At 45.8% G+C, this 16,141-nt stretch overlaps 1 protein-coding gene across 2 annotated transcripts in view; it reads left to right on the top strand.

Annotated features, from left to right (window-relative positions):
• Window positions 1-5,060: 5,060 nt before the first annotated feature.
• The window catches only part of LOC137369700 (anion exchange protein 2-like), a 405,213-nt gene continuing 394,132 nt past the window's right edge, over window positions 5,061-16,141 (top strand). For both annotated transcript variants that reach the window (XM_068031052.1, XM_068031042.1), the window contains exon 1: window positions 5,061-5,205. The gene's annotated coding sequence lies outside the window, so the exon portion shown is untranslated. The remainder of the gene's footprint in view (window positions 5,206-16,141) is intronic.

Below are 16,141 nucleotides of genomic sequence, written 5' to 3'. Positions count from 1 at the left end.
ACCTCATCTTTCGACTGGGCACTTTACAGCCTTCTGGACTCAACATTGAGTTCAATAATTTTAGATCATAACCTCCGCACATAAATGTTTTTCTTTTATCTTTTTTTTTGCAGGATTGTTTTTCGCCCCCCCACCCCATTTCTTAATCTCTACTTGATGTTTGGATGGCTGATATCCTGCCATTTACACCTCATCAAGACACATCTTTTGTTTCTTGTCCCATTATGACTCCCCTTGGCTTTGTACCATGAAACCCCTTTTATCATTTAATGTCTCCTGCCTCCACCCTATCACAGACAGTTGTTCTTCCTCCCCCGCCCCACCCCCAGTTCCTCACTTGCACTTGCTCAAAGCCTGTTACATATCTAAGTCTAATGAAAGGTCACAGACCTGAAACGTTAATTTTATTTCTCTCTCCACAGATGCTGCCTGACCTGCTGAGTATTTCTAGCATCTTGGGGTTTTGTTTCAGATTTTCAGCATCTGCAGTATTTTGCTTTAGTATTAGTGTTATTGAATGTTACACTCAATGGGCAGAATTTAATGGGCCCCCCGGAGGCGGGCTGGGAGGCAATGGGGCCCATAGAATTACAATGGGGTGGGGGGGGGGTCGACACCTTCCCGTCGAACTGGAATTTAGGTGACGCGGCCTTCCAGGCCAGAGGCCCTTGAGGCCTATTATCAGCCACTTAAGGGCCTCTTCCTGCCACCGCTGGAATAAGGCCAGTGGCGGGGTGGGCCTGTGACACACGAAGAGGTCATAGAGTTATACAGCCCTTCGTGTCAGTGCTGGCCATCAAGCACCTGCCTATTCTAATCCCATTTTCCAGCACTTGGGCCGTAGCCTTGTATGCTATGGCATTTCAAATGCTCGTCTAAATACTTCTTAAATGTTGTGAGGGTTCCTGCCTCTACCACCTCTTCAGGCAGTGTGTTGCAGATTCCAACCACCCTCTGGGTGAAAAATGTTTTCCTCAAATCCCCTCTAAACCTCCTGCCCCTTGCCTTAAATCTATGCCTCCTGGTTATTGACCCCTCCACTAAGGGAAAAAGTTTCTTCCTATCTAATCTATCAATGCCCCTCATAATTTTGTATACCTCAATCAGGTCCCCGCTCAGCCTTCTCTGCTCTCAGGAAAACAACGCTACCCTTTTCAGTCTCTCTTCATAACTGAAATGCTCCAGCCCAGGCAACATCCTGTTGAATCTCCTCTGCACCCGCTCCAGTGCAATCACATCCTTCCTATAGTGTGGTGCCCAGAACTGTACACAGTACTCCAGCTGTGGCCTAACTAGTCTTTTATACAGCTCCATCATAACCTCCCTGCTCTTACATTCTGTGCCTCGACTAATAAAGGCAAGTATCCATATGCCTTCCTAACCACCTTATCTCCCTTCTGCCTTCAGTGATCTATGGACAAGTACACCAAGGTCCCTCTGACCTTCTGTATTTCCTAGGGTCCTACCATCCATTGTATATTCCCTTGCCTTGTTATTCCTCCCAAAATGCATCACCTCACAGGCAGACTGATACAAAAGGTGAAGTCACACAGGATCAGAGGTGAGCTGGCAAGATGAATACAGAACTGGTTCGGTCATAGAAGACAGAGGGTATCAGTGGAAGGGTGTTTTTCTGAATGGAGGGATGTGACCAGTGGTGTACCACAGGCATCGATGCTGGGACCCTTGCTGTTTGTAGTGTACATTAATGATTTAGACATGAATATAGGAGGTATGATCAGTACATTCGCAGATGACACGAAAATTGGTGGTGTTGTAAATAGTGAGGAGGAAAGGCTTAGAATACAGGAAAATATAGATGGGCTGGTAAGATGGGCAGAGCAGTGGCAAATGGAATTTAATCCTGAGAACAAGAACAAAGAATAGTACAGCACAGGAACAGGCCATTCGGCCCTCCAAGTCTGCGCCGATCTTGATGCCTGCCTAAACTAAAACCTTCTGCACTTCCGGGGACCGTATCCCTCTATTCCCATCCTATTCATGTATTTGTCAAGATGCCTCTTAAACGTCGCTATCGTATCTGCTTCCACCACCTCCCTCGGCAGCAAGTTCCAGGCACTCACCAACCTATGTGTAAAGAACTTGCCTCGCACATCCCCTCTAAACTTTGCCCCTCGCACCTTAAACCTATGTCCCCTAGTAACTGACTCTTCCACCCTGGGAAAAAGCTTCTGCCTATCCACTCTGTCCATGCCGCTCATAACTTTGTAAACCTCTATCATGTCGCCCCTCCACCTCCGTCGTTCCAGTGAAAACAATCCGAGTTTTTCCAACCTCTCCTCATAGCTAATGCCCTCCAGACCAGGCAACATCCTGGTAAACCTCTTCTGTACCCTCTCCAAAGCCTCTACGTCCTTCTGGTAGTGTGGCGACCAGAATTGCACGCAATATTCTAAGTGTGGCCTAACTAAGGTTCTGTACAGCTGCAACATGACTTGCCAATTTTTATACTCTATGCCCCGGCCGATGAAGGCAAGAATGCCGTATGCCTTCTTGACTAACTTATCCACCTGCATTGCCACTTTCAGTGACCTGTGGATCTGTACGCCCAGATATCTCTGCCTGTCTATACTCCTAAGGGTTCTGCCATTTACTGTATACCTCCCACCTGCATTAGACCTTCCAAAATGCATTACCTCACATTGGTCCGGATTAAACTCCATCTGCCATTTCTCCGCCCAAGTCTCCAACCGATCTATATCCTGCTGTATCCTGTGACAATCCTCATCACTATCCGCAACTCCACCAACCTTTGTGTCCTCCGCAAACTTACTAATCAGACCAGCTACATTTTCCTCCAAATTATTTATATATACTACAAACAGCAAAGGTCCCAGCAACCCTTGACCATTACCCTCTGCCTCCTGCCACTAAGCCAATTTTGGATCCAATTTGCCAATTTGCCCTGGATCCCATGGGCTCTTACCTTCTTAACCAATCTCCCGTGTGGGATCTTAGCAAAAGCCTTGCTGAAGTCCATGTAGACTACATCAACTGTTTTACTCTCATCAACACATCTAGTCACCACCTCGAAAAATTCAATCAAGTTAGTTAGACACGATCTCCTCCTGACAAAGCTATGCTGACTATCCCTGATTAATCCCTGCCTCTCCAAGTGGAGATTGATCCTGTCCCTCAGAATTTTTTCCAGTATTTTCTCAACCACTGATGTTAGACTCACCGTCCTGTAATTACCTGGTTTATCCCTGCTACCCTTCTTGAATAATGGCACCACATTTACTGTCCTCCATTCCTCTGGTACCTCTCCTATGGCCAGAGAGGATTTGAAAATTTGTGTCAGAGTCCCTGCTATCTCCTCCCTTGCCTCAGTAAAATGAGGTGACCTCCCTGCAGGGGTGGGGGTGGGTGGTGGTTGCCTCATCTGTGGGCAGTATTTGGCCCACAGAGGGTCCCCGGCGGAAAATCATCCACTTTTGACAGAAAACCACCCACTTCCCTGAACCTCCCTCCCGCTAAACTCAATGCCCATCCTTCTCCCCCCACTTTGCCGGACCTGCCCCAGCAACCCTGCCTCACTTATCTTGGTCTGGGTCTCCAGCGCTGGGCCTTGTTCCAAGGCCTCCTGTTATACCAGCAGTGGCCACCACTTGTGGCAGTCTGATTGGCTGGCAGCACTTGAGGCGGGATCCCCATCTTTAAAGGGCCAGGGATCCTGATGCGGGGCTGTTAATTGGCCAGTTGCTGTTAAATAGAGCTGGGGGGGTGGCGTGTGGGGTTCCCCCACCTTTTTGGCCTGGCGCCAGGTCCACTAATTCCTGCTCAGTGTTTTGGAGATTCAATGTTTGGTCTACGTCCTGAGAGAAATAGACTTCAGAGCTACGAGGATTGTGCTGGGGAGTGAGGCTGACTGCATCACTCCGTGGACAGCCAACATTGACTTGATGAGCTGAATGGTCTCATTTTTTTTATTCAGTCGTGGGATGTGGGCGACGCTGGCTAGGCCAGTATTTATTGCCCATCCCTAATTGCCCTTGAGAAGGTGGTGGTGAGCTGCCGCCTTGAATCGCTGCAGTCCTTGGGGTGTCAGAACACCCACAGTGCTGTTAGGAAGGGAGTTCCAGGATTTTGACCCAGCAACAGTGAAGGAACGGTGACATTGTTCCAAGTCAGGATGGTGTGTGGCTTGGAGGAGAACTTGCAGGTGGTGGCGTTCCCACGTATCTGCTGCCCTTGTCCTTCTAGGTGGTAGAGGTTTGGGTGGCGCTGTCAAAGGAGCCTTGGTGATTGCTGCAGTGCATCTTGTAAATGGTACACACTGCTGCCACTGTGCGTCGCTGGTGAGGGAGTCAATGTTGAAGGTGGTGGATGGGGTGCCAGTCAAGTAGGCTGCTTTGTCCTGGATGGTGTCGAGCTTCTTGAGTGTTGTTGGAGCTGCACCAATCCAGGCAAATGGAGAGTTTTCCATCACACTCCTGACTTGTGCCTTGTAGATGGTGGACAGGCTTTAGGGAGACGAGAGGTGAGTTGCTCGCTGCAGAATTCATAGCCTCTGACCTGCTCTTGTAGTCACAGCATTTATGTGGCTGCTTCAGTTCAGCTTCTGGTCAATGGCAACCCCCAGGATGTTAATAGTGGGGGATTCAGCAATCATAATGTCATTGAATTTCAAGGGGAGATGGTTAGATTCTCTCTTGTTTGAGATGGTCATTGCTTGGCACTTGGGTGGCGCGAATGTTACTTGCCACTTATCAGCCCAAGCCTGGTGTTGTCCAGGTCTTGCTGCATCTGGACATGGGTCGCTTCATAGGAGTTGCGAATGGTGCTGTAAATGATTCTATGTATTCTATTAAGTCCTTTCAACCTCTTAAATACCTCAATTAGATCACCCTTAGTGTTGTATACTCAAGAGAATACAAGTCTAGTTAATGCAACCTGCCCTTTTATTTTAACCCTTTAAACCCTAGTATCATTCTCGTGAACACACGAGCCAGACTTCATGCTAAAAATTAATCTTAGTAGTTGTTGCTAAAGTATTTTATTAATTGTACTGAGATTTTGACTGTTGTCCTTCCAGGCAGAGTCACATTAAATCACGGAGTCACTAATTCACCAAGCCTGCCATTTCCCTGTCGACACGTGGGATGTGTGTTTGCGTCACTTTGCAGGAAATCGAAAGTGAGGTTTCTGTCGGTGCAGGAGTTGAGGCTAACTCATGAATTAGAGGTGAGCTGCACCAAATGCTTGTGCTTTTTCTCAGACCATGATTAAAGATAAGTTAAACATCTGAGTGCTAAAGGCGCAGTACAGTTCTATATTCCATCCCTGTCTGAGCTGGATTCGGTATTTGCTGGATGAATGGGGGGGCGTACTGCAATAGTCCTTATTGCCTGGCCAGGGGTTCTGTTTCAGAGTAAAATCTAAAACTGTAAAGCATGGATGTGTGAAATAAAAAAAGGAAAGCACAGTCTTCGTGTCTCTGGGAGGTTAAGTGCTGGCTGCATCATAACTGCCCTTTCTCCTGACTGTGTATTCCCAGCATCTTCTGTTTTTACAACTGAAAGTGGAGTTTCCTCAGCCTCTGAGAGGGAGGTAGAGGTGCTCCCATCCATCATTGAATGAAATGTTAAACTGAGGTCCTATCTTCCTGTTCAGGTGGGTGTAAAAGATCCCATGGTACTATTCAAAGAAGAACTGGGGAGTTCTCTCTGGTGTCCTGGCCAATATTTACCATCAACCACATCATTGTTAGAATTTCTCTTAGTGAGCTGCCACTTGCCCTAAAATGCTTACTGCATTTCTGATGTTTGAGTGAACTGGTTATTTTTTTTTATTCTGCACTGATTGTTCTGTGACAATGAACGTGGCTCACACCAGAAGAGTACGCACAATAGTTTGACATCAGTGGGTACAGAGATAGCATCTGTCCTTATGGGCACCGCGACATTCTTGTACTGTCCGTGTAGTCACTAGAATTCCAGTAATGTGTAATTAAACAAGATAAATGGGCGCAATATTAAAGAGTTTGGGCTTAAGTACAATTGTTCTTAAGCTAGTTTATTTTAATGCTTTGTGATTCTCTTGATCCATAACTTACATTGTTCCTAGTGCTGCTAGCAGGGCACTTCTCCAGTGTTATACTGGAGAGTAGCTCTCCAACCACCACTCTGTTTTAGAATGACAGAATGGGAGATGGGGCAGCTGTACTAATTAAAGACAACATAATGACAATAAAGGAAAGGGACGTATCTAACATTCAGGTAGAGGCAGAATCCATTTTGATTAAGTCATTGCGTAAGAAGGGATCCATCATGTTAATAGGAGTAGTGTACAGATCACCTAATAGTGGAAAGGAAGCGGAGAAAGCAATATATTGGCCAGTCTATGAAATGAGTAAAAACATTGGATAATAATCATGGCCGATTTTAACTACACCCAAAATAAACTGGCAAGAAGAGGTAGGAAAGGGGAGAAGTGACTGGAGTTTTTACAGTGCGTGCAGGACTCCTTTCTTACCCAGTGTATGTAAGAAGCCAATTACTGCTAGATCTAGTAATGGGAGATGAACCAGAGAAGATAAGAGAAGTAAGCATAGGGGATCATTTAAGCAATAGTGATCATATCATAATAAGGTTTAAAATATGATTGAGAAAGACATAAGTAAGACAAAGACTTGGGGCGACGCAGTGGTTAGCATCGCAGCCTCACAGCTCCAGCGACCCGGGTTCAATTCCGGGTACTGACTGTGGAGTTTGCAAGTTCTCCCTGTGTCTGCGTGGGTTTTCTCCGGGTGCTCCGGTTTCCTCCCACATGCCAAAGACTTGCAGGTTGAAAGGTAAATTGGCCATTAGAAATTGCCCCTAGTATAGGTAGATGGTAGGGAAAATATAGGGACCGGTGGGGATGTGGTAGGAATATGAAATTAGTGTAGGATTAGTATAAATGGGTGGTTGATGGTTGGCACAGACACGGTGGGCCGAAGGGCCTGTTTCAGTGCTGTATCTCTAAACTAAACTAAACTAAACAAAGTAATAGATTGTAAAAAGCTAATTTTTAGGGCATGAGTGTGGAACTAGGGAAAGAAATGTTAACAGAGATGGAACAGAAATAGGAAATATTTGAAAAGGTAATCAATAGAGTTCAGGAAAATATATTCTACTAAAAATAGAGAGCAAAGTAGTCAGTAATGAATGAATAAAGTGGAGGATAAAGTCGAAACTAAAGAAAAAGACATGCATTAAGTTCCTAGACAATAAAGAAAAGGATAACCAAAAGGAATGCGAATAGGTTAGGAAAGATGTCCAGAAACAATTCGGAAAGTAAAGCGGCGCTACAAGATTAAATGATCAAGGAATATAAAAAGAAATAGTAAAGTATTCTAAAGACCCATAAATAACAAGAAAAAGCAGGATAGGAATAGAGCCACTAAGGTGTGTACAAGATAAACCCACTGGTTATGACTTTGCCTCAGTATTTACCAGGGAGACCAACAAGGTGGGTATGACTTGAGAAGAGATCAAAAAGATAAAAATACATTTCAGATAGAAAGGGGGCGAGATAATTGATAGACTAATCAAACTTGGCATAAAAGCATTGGTCCGGATGGATTATGTCTGTGGCTACTCAAAGAAGCTAAGAGGCAGCAAAGGTGCTGTTACATATTACAAGTCATTAGAAAAGGGATTAGCGCCAGAGGGCTGGAGAACAGCTAATGTTACTCCTATATTTAAAAAGGGAGATAGAATAAGTTCAGGGAACTATAGACCAGTTACCCTAATGTCGCTGGTAGGAAAGATAATGGAATATTTACCCAATGATGTAATAGAAATGCATCTGGAATTTGAAAATACAGTAAAGGGTAGTGAGCAGGAATTTCCAGACGGAAGGTCATGTTTAACTAAGCTTATTGAAATCTTTGAAGGAATGAGTAGATGAGGGTAATGCCATAGCTGTAATATATTTGGAATTTTAAAAGGCCTTTGATAAGATACTGCATAGCAGACTGCTGAATAAGGTCAGAATCTGGAGTCAGGACGGGTAGCAGAATGGATAGCAAGATGGCTACAAAACAGAAAACAGAGTAGAGGTTAAAGGTAGTCAGTCAGACTGACAAAAGGTGGGAAGTGGTGTTCCCGAGTGTTCAGTGCCAGGACCATTGTTGTTCACCATTTGCATAAACATTTTGGACTCAGGAATCGAATTTGCAGACGACACTAAATCGGGCGGTATAGTTAATACAGAGGAGGGCTGGGATAAAATACAGGAAGGCATTAATAAACTTGCAGAATGGGCATGTAATTGGGAAATGAATTTCAAAATAGATCAGTGTGAGGTGATACATTTTGGTCAGAGGAATAGGGAGGTCACAGACTTCTTGGAAAGTAAGTGTTTAAATGGGGCAGCGGAGCAAAGGGATCTTGGGTGACAGATACTCAAATCACGAAAAGTAGTGATGCAGGTTAATATGGTCATAAAAAAGCAAAGCAAGCACTGGGGTTCATTTCTAGAGGGATAGAATTGAAAAGCAGGGAAGTTATGTTAAACTTGAATTGAACCTCAAACCACACTTGGATTACCATGCACGGTTCTGGTCTCCATATTATAAAAAGGGTATAGTGGCACTGGAGAAGGGATAACACCATGACTGTGAGGTTAGAAATATCAGGAAAGAATGAACAGGCTGTGACTCTTTTCCCTAGGAAAGAGAAGTCTGATGGGTGGCCTGATAGAGATCTTTAAGATTATGAAAGGGTTTGAGAGGGTGGAGATGGAGAAAATGTTTCCACTTGTGGGGGAGACCAAAACCAGACACCCTGAGTGCACTTCTAAAAGGATTAATTGAGGAAAATAGAATAGATGCACTTAGGGGTAAGCTAGATAAACTCATGAGGGAGAAAGAAGTAGAAGGATATGATGATAGGGTTATTTTTATTTTATTCCTTTCATGGGATGTGGGCGTCGCTGGCCAGGCCAGCATTTATTGGCCATCAGAAGGTGTTGGTGAGCTGCCTTTTTGAACCTCTGCAGTCCATTTGGGGTAGGTACACCCACAGTGCTGTTAGGGAGGGAGTTCCAGGGTTTTGACCCAGTGACAGTGAAGGAACAGCAATATAGTACCAAGTTAGGATGGCGTGTGACTTGGACGGGAACTTGCAGGTGGTGGTGTTCCCATCCATCTGCTGCCCTTGTCCTTCTAGGTGGTAGACGTCGCGGGTTTGAAAGGTGCTGCCTGAGTAGCCTTTGTGTGTTGCTGCAGTGCATCTTGTAGATGGTACACACTGCTGCCACTGTGCATTAGTGGTGGAGTGAGTGACTGTTGAAGGTGGAGGATACGGTGCCGTTCAAGCGAGTTGCTTTGTTTTGGATGGTGTAGAGCTTCGAGTGTTGTTGGAGCTGCACCCATCCAGGCAAATGGAGAGTTTTCAATCACACCCCTGACTTGTGCCTTGTGACAGGCTTTGGGGAGTCAGGAGGTGAGTTACTCGCCTCAGGATTCCTAGCTTCTGACCTGCTCTTGGAGCCATGGTATTTATATGGCTACTCCAGTTCAGTTTCTGGTCAATGGTAACCCCTAGGATGTTGATAGTGGGGGATTCAGCGATGGTAATGCTGTTGAATGTCAAGGGGAGATGGTTAGATTCTCTCTTGTTGGAGATGGTCATTGCCTGGCACTAGTGTGGCGCGAATGTTACTTGCCACTTATTAGCCCAAACCTAGATATTGTCCAGATCTTGCTGCATTTCTACACGGACTGCTTCAGTATCTGAGGAATCGCGAATTATGTTGAACATTGTGCAATCATCAGCGAACATCCCCACTTCTGACCGTATGATTGAAGAAAGTTCATTGATGAAGCAGCTGATGTCAAGGGCAGTCACTCTCACCTCATCTCTGGAGTTCAGCTCATTTGTTCATGTTTGAACCAAGATTGTAATGAAGTAGGAGCTGAGTGACCCTGGCGGAACCCAAACTGAGCATCACTGAGCAGGTTATTGCTAAGCAAGTGCCGCTTGATGGCACTGTTGATAACTCCTTCCATCACTTCACTAATGATTGAGATTAGACTGATGGGGCGGTAATTGGCCAGGTTGGACTTGTCCTGCTTTTTGTGTACAGGACATACCTGGACAATTTTCCACATTGCAGGGTAGATGCCAGTGTTGTAGCTGTACTGGAACAGCTTGGCTAGGGACGCGGAAAGTTCTGGAGCACAGCTCTTCAGTACTATTGCTGGAATGTTGTCAGGGCCCATAGCCTTTGCAGTATCCAGTGTCTTCAGCCGTTTCTTGATGTCACGTGGAGTGAATCGAATTGGCTGAAGTCTGGCATCTGTGATGCTGGGGACCTCAGGAGGAGGCCGAGATGGATCATCAACTCAGCACTTCTGGCTGAAGACGGATGCACATCCTTCAGCCTTATCTTTCGCACTGATGTGCTGGGTTCCCCCATCATTGAGGATGGGGATATTTGTGGAGCCACCTCCTCCAGTTAGTTGTTTAATTGTCCACCACCATTCACGGCTGGATGTGGCAGGACTGCAGAGCTTAGATCTGATCCGTTGGTTGTGGGATCGCTTAGCTCTGTCTATCAAATGCTGGTTCCGCTGTTTGGTACGCAGATATAGCTTCACCAGGTTGACACCTCATTTTGAGGTATGCCTGGTGCTGCTCCTGGCATGCCCTCCTGCACTCTTCATTGAACCAGGGTTGGTCTCCTGGCTTGATGGTAATGGTAGATTGGGGGATATGCCGTGCCATGAGATTACAGATTGTGGTTGAGTACAATTCTGCTGCTGCTGATGGCCCACAGTGCTTCATGGATGCCCAGTTTTGCATTGCTAGATCTGTTCGAAATGATCCCATTTAGCACGGTGGTAGTGCCACACAACACGATGGAGGATATCCTCAATGTGAAGGCGGGACTTTGTCTCCACAAGCAAAACTGTCATGGACAGATGCATCTGTGGCAGGCAGATTGGTGAGGACAAGGGTCAAGTATATTTTTCCGTCTTGTTGATTTCCTCACCACCTTCTGCAGACCCAGTCTAGCAGCTATATCCTTTAGGACTTGGCCAGCTCGGTCAGTAGTGGTGCTACTGAGCCACTTTGGTGATGTACATTGAAGTCCCCCATCCAGAGTACATTCTGCGCCCTTGCCACCCTCAGTGCTTTCTCCAAGTGCTGTTTAACATGGAGGAGTACTGATTCCTCAGCCGAGGGGGTTGCGGGGATGGGGGGGCGGGGGGGTGGTGGCAGTAGGTGGTAATCAACAGGAGGCTTCCTTGCCCATGTTTGACCTGACTTCATGGGGTCAATGTTGAGGACTCCCAGGGCAACTCCCTCCCGACTGTATACCACTGTCCCGCCACCTCTTCTGGGTCTGTCCTGCCGGTGGGACAGGACATACCCGGGGATGGTGATGGCAGCGTCTGGGACATTGTCTATAAGGTATGATTCCGTGAGTATGACTATGTCAGGCTGTTGCTTGACTAGTCTGTGAAACAGCTCTCACAACTTTGGCACAAGCCCCCAGATGTTAGTAGGGTCGACAGGGCTGGGTTTGCCATTGTTGTTTCTGGTGCTTAAGTCGTGCTGGGTGGTCTGTCCGGTTTCATTCCTTACCCTTTTAGAGGTTATGTACAACTGAACGGCTTGCTAGGCCATTCAGATGGCATTTTCAGAGGACATTAGTGAACCAGATGGGTTTTTGTGACAATCAATAATTATTAGACTAGCTTTTAATTCCAGATTTTGTTTATTGAATTCAAGTTCCATCTTCTGCCATGATGGGATTCAAACCCATGTCCCCGGGCCTCTGGTTCTAGTCCAGTGACACTGCCTCCCCTTAGATTAATAAGGGTGGGAGGAGGTTCATGTGGAGCATAAACAGTGGCATGGACTAATTGGGTCAAATGGCCTGTTTCTGTGCTTTAGACTACCCTTCATCAATTGCCTTTGAGAAGGTGGTGGTGAAGTTACTTCCATAGTGCTGTTGGGTCGGGAGTTCCCGGATTTTGACCCAGAGGTGATGAAGGAAGGGTTGATATATGTCCAAGTCAGGACAGTGAATGACTTAGAGGGGGTGAAATTCCCACAACATTGCTTCCCTTGTCCTTCTGTTTGGTGGAAGTCCTGGGGGAGAGAGGTGCATTTGGAGATCGTATACACTGCAACCATGGTGGAGGAGGGGGTAGATATTGACTCCAGTAGTAGGGGCACCAGTCAGACAAACTGCTCTCTACTGGATGGTGTTGAGCTTCGTTTGCATTGTTGGTGCTGCACCATTCAGGTGAGTAATGAGAGTTCCATCACACTCTGCACTTGTGCCTTGCAGGTGGTAGAGTGGCCTTTTGGGGTCAGGAAGTGAATCACTTGCTGCAGAATACCCAGCCTCTGACCTGCTCCTGTAGGTATGGTGTTGGGGGGTGGGGGTACTCTTTAATATTGGGTAAAATGGCTTGGCTTTCTTTAGTTTGAGATGGGCGTTACCTGGCAGTAATATGGTGTAAATGTATCTGGTTAGAGCAGTGTAATGGGGAATAAAGGCCTGCTACCTGACCCTAACCCGACGGGGCCTGACGACATGTGTTGGGTTCGGGTTGGGTTGCACTTCTGGGTCCCGCACTCTGGCTCGGGTTGGGCCAGATTGGACATGCTCTATCACCACCTTAGGTAAGTGACTTTAATATTAATTTATTTTTTGGACTTGAAAGGTGGTTTTGCTACAGTTATTTTAAGCTTGTACAGGTAAGGAACAAAGTGAAAAGCGGAAGGTAAGGGAGGTGGTGTAGCTCTGATACTCAAGGATGACATCAGGGCGCTGCTGAGAGATGATATAGGTTCTATGGAGAATGAGGTTGAATCCATTTGGGTGGAAATTAGAAACTCTAAGAAGAAAAAGTCATTGATAGGCGTAGTCTATAGGCCACCAAATAATATCACATTGGGGCGGGCAATAAACAAAGAAATAACTAATGCCTGTAAAACTGGTACGGCACAGCGGCGCAGTGGTTAGCACCACAGCCTCACAGCTCCAGAGACCCGGGTTCGATTCTGGGTACTGCCTGTGTGGAGTTTGCAAGTTCTTCCTGTGTCTGCGTGGGTTTTCCCCGGGTGCTCCGGTTTCCTCCCACAGCCAAAGACTTGCAGGTGATAGGTAAATTGGCCGTTGTAAATTGCCCCTAGTGTAGGTAGACGATAGGGAATGTGGGATTACTGTAGGGTTAGTATAAATGGGTGGTTGTTGGTCGACACAGACTCGGTGGGCCGAAGGGCCTGTTTCAGTGCTGTATCTCTAAATAAATAAAAAATAAAATAAATAAATTATCATGGGGGATTTTAATCTACAAGTAGATTGGTCGAACCAGCTCAGTCAGGGTAGCCTTGAGGAGGAATTCGTTGAGTGTATCCGTGATAGTTTTCTTGAACAGTATGTAATGGAACCGACGAGGGAGCAAGCTATCCTAGATCTAGTACTGTGTAATGAGACAGGAATAATTAATGACCTCATGGTTAGGGATCCTCTTGGAAGGAGTGATCACAGTATGGTTGAATTTAGAATACCGATGGAGAGTGTGAAGATAAAATCCAATACCAGGGTCCTGCGCTTGAACAAGGGGGACTACAATAGAATGAGGGAGGACTTGGCTAAAGTGGACTGGAAACAAAGATTTTACGGTGGGACAGTTGACGAGCAGTGGAGGACTTTCAAAGCAATTTTTCAAAGTGCTCAGCAAAAGTATATTCCAGTGAAAAGGAAGGACTGGAAGAAAAGGGGTAATCTGCCATGGGTGTCTAAGGAAATAAGGGAGGCTATCAAATTGAAAAAGAAGGCATACAAAGTGGCCAAAAGCAGCATGAAACTAGAAGATTGGGAAAACTTTAAAGGTCAGCAGAAAGCTACAAAAAGAGCTATAAAGAAAAGTAAGATGGAACATGAGAAAAAGCTAGCACAGAATATAAAGACAGATAGCAAAAGTTTCTATAAATATATAAAACGAAAAAGAGTGGCTAAAGTAAACGTTGGTCCTTTAGAGGATGAGAAGGGGAATTTAGTTATGGGATATGATGAAATGGCCGAGGCATTGAACAGGTATTTTGTATCAGTCTTCTCAGTGGAGGACATTAATAACATGCCAGTAATTGACAAAGAGACGAACATAGGTGAGGACCTGGAAACAATCATTATTACGGAAGAGGTAGTGTTGGGCAAGCTAATGGAGCTAAGGATTGATAAGTCTCCTGGCCCTGATGGAATGCATCCCAGGGTACTAAAAGAGATGGCGGGAGAAATAGCAGGTGCACTGGCGGTAATTTTCCAAAATTCGCTGGACTCTGGGGTAGTCCCAGCAGATTGGAAAACAGCAGATGTGACGCCACTGTTTAAAAAGGGAGGTAGACAAAAGATGGGGAATTATAGACCGATTAGCTTAACCTCTGTAGTGGGGAAGATGCTTGAGTCTATCATCAAGGAAGAAATAGCAGGGCATCTCGATAGAAATTGTCCCGTTGGGCAGACGCAGCATTGGTTCATGAAGGGCAGGTCATGCTTGACAAATCTTTTGGAATTCTATGATGACATTACGAGCAAGGTGGACAATGGGGACCCAGTGGATGTGGTGTACCTAGATTTCCAAAAGGCCTTCGACAAGGTGCCGCACAAGAGGCTGCTGCATAAGATAAGGATGCATGGCGTCAGGGGTAAAGTATTAGCATGGATAGAGGATTGGTTGACTAACAGGAAGCAGAGAGTGGGGATAAATGAGTGCTATTCTGGTTGGCAATCAGTCACTAGTGGTGTGCCTCAGGGATCGGTGTTGGGACCGCAATGATTTACAATTTATATAGATGATTTGGAGTTGGGGACCACGTGTAGGGTGTCAAAGTTTGCAGATGACACTAAGATGAGTGGCAGAGCAAAGTGTGCAGATGACTGTGAAACTTTGCAGAGGAACATAGATACATTGAGTGAGTGGGCAAAGGTCTGGCAGATGGAATACAATGTTAGTAAATGTGAAGTCATTCATTTCGGTAGGAGTAACAGTAAAAAGGATTATTACTTGAATGGTAAAAAGTTGCAGCATGCTGCTATGCAGAGGGACCAAGGTGTCCTTGTGCATGAATCGCAGAAGGTTGGTCTGCAGGTACAGCAAGTAATTAGGAAGGCAAATGGAATTTTGTCCTTCATTGCTAAAGGGATTGAGTTTAAAAGCAGAGAGGTTATGTTGCAGCTGTATAAGGTACTGGTGAGGCCGCACCTGGAGTACTGTGTGCAGTTTTGGTCTCCTCACTTGAGAAAGGATATACTGGCACTGGAGAGGGTGCAGAGGAGGTTCACTAGCTTGATTCCGGAGTTGAGGGGGTTGGCTTATGAGGAGAGACTGAGTAGATTGGGATTATATTCATTGGAGTTCAGAAGAATGAGGGGGGATCTTATAGAAACATATAAAATCATGAAGGGAATAGATAAGATACAAGTAGAGAGGATGTTTCCACTGGCAGGTGAAGCTAGGACAAGAGGGCATAGCCTCAAGATTAGAGGGAGCAGATTTAGGACTGAATTAAGAAGGAACTTCTTCACCCAGAGGGTTGTTAATCTATGGAATTCCTTGCCCAGTGAAGTAGTTGACGCTTCTTCAGTAAACGTCTTTAAAGCTAAGGTAGATATCTTTTTGAACAATAAAGGAATTAAGGGATACGGTGGGAGCGCGGGTAAGTAGATCTGAGTCCACGAAAAGATCAGCCATGATCTTATTGAATGGCGGAGCAGGCTCGAGGGGCCGGACGGCCTACTCCTGCTCCTAGTTCTTATGATCTTATGATCTTATGAACTGATGGGTTGGGCGTAGGAAAAAATGGAAGGACTCAGGCCGGGTCGGGCTCGGGGTCGGATGGGGTTCTTTCGGGCTCAGGTCGGGTCTCATTTGCAGACCCGAGCAGGCCTTTCGTGGGGAACCCACCTGTGTGAGGTTAAAGAAAGAAAGAAGTTGTGCTGTTGGGTGATTTGCGGAGATGAAGTGTTGGAATGAGTGGGGTGTGTTTGTCTGTTTTACACAATTTCTGTTCTGAGTACAGGAACTGAAGAATGTGTTGAAATTGGAGCTGAACAATGAAGGGACATGTTCTGTCGTTATTTGAAACGAGGAAGTAGTTTAATGTGCAGA

Source organism: Heterodontus francisci, chromosome 5 (genome assembly GCF_036365525.1).
Source record: "Heterodontus francisci isolate sHetFra1 chromosome 5, sHetFra1.hap1, whole genome shotgun sequence".
NCBI lineage: Eukaryota > Metazoa > Chordata > Chondrichthyes > Heterodontiformes > Heterodontidae > Heterodontus > Heterodontus francisci.
Note: the sequence above shows the minus strand (reverse complement) of the source record. Positions and strands in the feature narration are given on the sequence as shown.